This window comes from Cervus elaphus, chromosome 27, assembly GCF_910594005.1.
Source record: "Cervus elaphus chromosome 27, mCerEla1.1, whole genome shotgun sequence".
Classification (NCBI taxonomy): domain Eukaryota; kingdom Metazoa; phylum Chordata; class Mammalia; order Artiodactyla; family Cervidae; genus Cervus; species Cervus elaphus.
This window is the reverse complement of record NC_057841.1, coordinates 62,771,491-62,776,157: the sequence shown is the minus strand read 5'-3', so window position 1 is coordinate 62,776,157 and position 4,667 is coordinate 62,771,491. Positions and strand designations below refer to the sequence as shown.

The following is a 4,667-nucleotide window of genomic DNA, read 5'->3' as shown; positions in this document are numbered from 1 at the left end:
TCCCTCCCAGCATCAGTCTTTTCCAGTGAGTCAACTCAAAATATTCAAAAGAATATTACTCAGCAATAAAAAGGAACAAACCATTGACACAAGCAGAAAGGGGCACCTTGCTAAGTGAAAGAGGCCAGACTCCAATAGCCACACGCTGAACTCCATTCACTGTGGAAAAGGCACCGCTCTAGGGTCTGTGGGGCCAGGGGCTGCTGAAAGGGGAGTGGCGTGATTCACTATGAAGGACCAACAGGGAATTCTGCAAAGATGGAAATGCTCGGTCTTCATTATGGTGGAGCTACACAACTACATGTGTTGTATGCTAAATCGCTTCAGTCCTGTCTGACCCTTTGAAACCCCATGGACCATAGCCTGCCAGGGTCCTCTGTCCATGGGATTTCCCAGGCAATCCCTGGAGTGGCTTGCCACGGCCTCTTCCAGGGGATCTTCCCCATCCAGGGATCAAACACACATCTCAATGCATGGGCAGTCAGGTTCTTTAGTATACTACAAGCACCACCTGCGGAGAAGGCAATGGCACCCCACTCCAGTGCTCTTGCCTGGAAAACCCCATGGACGGAGGAGCCTGGTGGGCTGCTATCCAGGGGGTCTCGAAGAGTCGGACACGACTGGGCGACTTCACTTTCACTTTTCACTTTTTTTTTTGCCATTTTTCTCAAAAAATTTTTTTGCGGGCAAACTATTCTTCATAGACATGCTTTTTATGTTAACATGTAATCAATTTAATTATTTTAAATAAATAACTTTTTGAAAATTGTTTTGACATCTAAAATGGCATAATGATAGATACAAGCCACACAAACAAAACCTCTTGATAGTCTCAAAAAGTTTTAAAAGTTTCAAGAGCTTCTAAGACCAAAAAATTGGAACACTTTTCACTACAATTATTATCAACAGTATTTTAAAGATAAGTTAAGCAGTTTACCAAATTTCTATTCTTAAACTCCAAATTCTATGCACTTTCCATTACAATAGAAGATCAGAAGAAAATACCTATTTTATACTTATAGTGTTTTTAGTTTGGGGGGAATACACAGTTTTAACATGTTCCCAGGTGATACTGATGCCCCTAAATTTAGAGGACCACCATTAAAGCAAATAAACCATCTGAAGGGTTTTAGGAAGGGACAGTTAGGGTTCTTAAAAGGCCAGGTGCCTTCACCTCTCTGGGACTTAATTTTTCACACCTGTAAATCTGTACAACGAGGGTGTCTCTAACATTTTTCTGGCTATCAGTTTGGGTTTCACGCATTCTCTCTGCCCAAGAGCAACTGAAGAGGTACATCTTTCTGATGAGGGGTCAGGGGTAATCTAAAGTCATAAAGAACAGCATGTTACTCTTCAGCACAGAAGCCTTCAAATGCCTTTCCATTGCTTTTCAAATAAAAGTCAAAACTCTCATCTTGGCTCACAGACCCTACAAAATCTGGCCAGTTTAAGTTCCTGGTCTCATCTTCCTCTTTTCGCTCCACTCACAGTGGCCCTTTGCCTTCTTAAGCCAGCTTATGTTTCCACAAGGCCTTTGCAGTTGCTATTCCTTCTGCTCCTAACACTTTCAGCAGCTCTTCATAAGATTTGCCCCTAGCTTTGTTCCATCACTTTGTTCTGCTTGATTTTCTTTAAAGCACTCACTACCATCCTAGATAACCGTGTTTGCTTGTAAACTTGTTTACGGTCGGTTTCCTCCACTAAGCTGTTAACTACTTGAGCACAAAGCCACAGTCTCTCGTAAACCAGTGTCCCGAAGTGTCTGGCAGGTAGGTGGAACTCAGTAAATATAGGCTGGCCGAATGCCTGCAGCAGCCCAAGCCAGGCTCGCAAAACGGCCACGGATACGTCCTGGGGTGGAGCGGACTTGACGCGCGGCGGTCCGGCGGCATGTCGGTCAGCAGGAAGATCTGGGCCGCTCTGTCCAGCCTGGCCCGGCAGTGGACCTTGGAGGACGAGGAGGAACAGGAGCGAGAACGCCGGCGGCGACACCGGAACCTGAGCTTCACCACGGACGACGAGGACCCGCCAGCCCCCGAGAGACTGCTGAGCGTGGAGGAAGCAGAGGGGCCCCAGCCACCGGCCCCAGACCCCAGAGATGAGGAGGATGTCTGGGCTGTCCTGAGGATGCGGCAGGAGAGGAGGCAGAGGCGCCGGGAGGCTCCAGTCCCGGAGCCGCCGGAGGCCAGGCAGCCGCCCCCCGCGCCCGAGGAGCAGGTGCAGTCGCCGTCCGGCCGGAGACTGAGCCCAGAGCGCGGCTCCGCGGAGGAGGCGGGCCTGGCGGGCAGGGCGCCTGCTGGCTCCGAGAAGCCGTCTGCTGCGAAGACACTTGAGCCTGAAGGGAGCCTGGACCCTGAGACCCCCAGCCCCAGTAAACGCTCCGTGTCCCAGAAGATCGCTGTGCTGGAGAGAGCCGTCTCAGGAAAGAGGGCGGTTCCAGACAAAGCCAGCATCTCGGAGAAGAGAATGGTGTCTGAGAAAGCCACCGTCTTCAAGAAGACCCCGGCCCCCGAGATGCAGCCGGCCCCAGGAAGGGCCATGACCCCAGCGCGGCCCCAGGCCCAGGAGCACCCAGCCTCAGCGGAGCGCCCGTCCAGCCCAGGGGGGGCAGCGGGGCCCTGGACCTGTGAAGGAGCCCGAGTCCTCGGCGGGGCCTCTGCCCCGGGATGGCGGCCTCCTGCCCGTCACTCTGCAGGTGAGGACCCCCAGCACGGATGCTGAGGCCGAGGTCCCCTCGCCAACACGGGCCTCGCCCACCTTCAGCAGTGCCCTGCAGCGCTCCAGCCCCTCCCCCCCGCCCCCACCTCCTTCCGGATGAGCCCCTGGAGAGACAGCTCAGAGGTGGCCTTAACCCGCAGTGCCAGCGTGAGGCTCCCGGCCAGCTCCGTCAAATTAGGCCCGAAGCTGGAGCGATACCACTCGGCCATATGGAGATCAGAGTCCGTCAAGTGTGCAAGCCCCCCGCGCTGAGTTCCTCGTGGCTCCCGTGGATGTCGCCAGCAAGCGCCACCTCTTCGAGAAAGAGCTGGTGGGCCAGAGCCGAGAGGGCCCAGCCTCCGGCCGCAAGAAGAACTTGCAGCTCTCAAGGGTGGTGACGTCGCAGCTCAACCTGTGGATCCGCAGGACCCAGGAGTCAGCACAGCAGGGCCGGCAGAACCAGGAGCCCCCGCTGGGTGCCGAGGTGTGAGGAGCCAGTCTCAGGCCAGCAGCCGCGCCAGTTGCCTTTCCCACCCGCTTTCCGCCCTGGACCCGGAGGACGCTGGCCGGCATCCTCCCCGCCCCTCTGGGGCAGGCGTGCCCCGCGCCTTGTCCGGCTGTGGGCACTGCGCGTCTGCACGCAGCCTCGCCACCCTGTCCACGCGGACTCCTCTTCCTCCTCCTCCGGGGCCGGCGGGCCGCACGGGGGTCTCCGTGCACCTCTCTCAGGCTGGCCGCCTACCAGGCTGGAGGAGCCGCACTGACCCCTCCCAGGCCCTGCCTCGCTGCCCTTCATGCCCCACCTGCTGCCCTGGCCAAGGTGTCCTGTGCCCCCTCCCCTGGACCAGGCTTGCAAAACTCCACGGATACTTCTTTTACTTCGTACCCTAACCCACCGGCTCAAACCCACGTCTCGGCAGCCCCAGTAACTCCCCCACCCCCTACAATGACCCTGAACTAGTCCTCACTCACCAGACGCCTGCCCCACTTTTCTCTTTCATGCACTGGACAAGGAAATGGCAACCCACTCCAGCATTCTTGCCTGGAGAATCCCAGGGACCTCGGAGCCTGGTGGGCTGCCGTCTATGGGGTCGCACAGAGTCGGACACGACTGAAGTGACTTGGCAGCAGCAGCAGCAATGCCACCTGGAAAGCCGTAACCACATGCACTTGTTAGAATGCAGAGAACTGCAATCCTAGAAAAGGTGAATTTTATGGCTTGTACTAAATTATACTGACTCAATAAAACTGACTTAAAAATCAATCATTGTGATTTCCTAACTATAATGCTGATGTTGAATAAGCTTTCATTAATACTCGATGCAAACCAGGGTGGGGAAGGTGGGCAGGTCCTCTGTCTTTCAAATCACTAGTCCAGATGTTCTGTTGTAGTTGCCTTGTTCTGTCTGAGAAGACAGACTTTTTTAGGCGGGCAGGGCCCGTGACTGACCGAACTGCTCCTGGAGAACAGTGGCCACTACTGTCCCTCCTGGAAGATGTCCTCCATGCCACGGACACCTGCTCACCATCCACACCATCCATGGATGCCCAGATATGAAGTGTCAGGTAACTGCTGAGATTGTATTTGCTCAGCTTTGAAGATCTCTCAACCACACTGTGGAGGCTGTTTCATTATTTATCATAAACGCTCTAATGAATACACAGTCATGGACAGAAGTCTAGAGCCCTGCAGCCTTCACCCAGCAGAGGCAAGTGCAGACCAGTGTCCAGGAGCAGCCGTGAGTGGACGTGCTCATCCTTCTGTCATTGTATGTGAATCTACTATTGTTCTAGGTGCCAAGAAAGGATAACCAGCATCATCTTAATTCAGAGAATGGAATCTCTTTGGGGACAGAGGGTCAACAGATTGTATGCTTAGGATATAAAGTGTCTAATGTGAAGTTTTAGGGCTCACTACTGAATCTGGGAGATTCTAAGTTTGATTTTAAGAGGGTCTGGGGCTTTAAAAA

General features: G+C 54.0%; 1 pseudogene; it reads left to right on the top strand.

The window, feature by feature from the left end:
- The first annotated feature begins 1,050 nt into the window (after positions 1-1,050).
- LOC122685033 lies at positions 1,051-3,220 on the top strand (annotated as a pseudogene).
- The last annotated feature ends 1,447 nt before the right edge of the window (positions 3,221-4,667 follow it).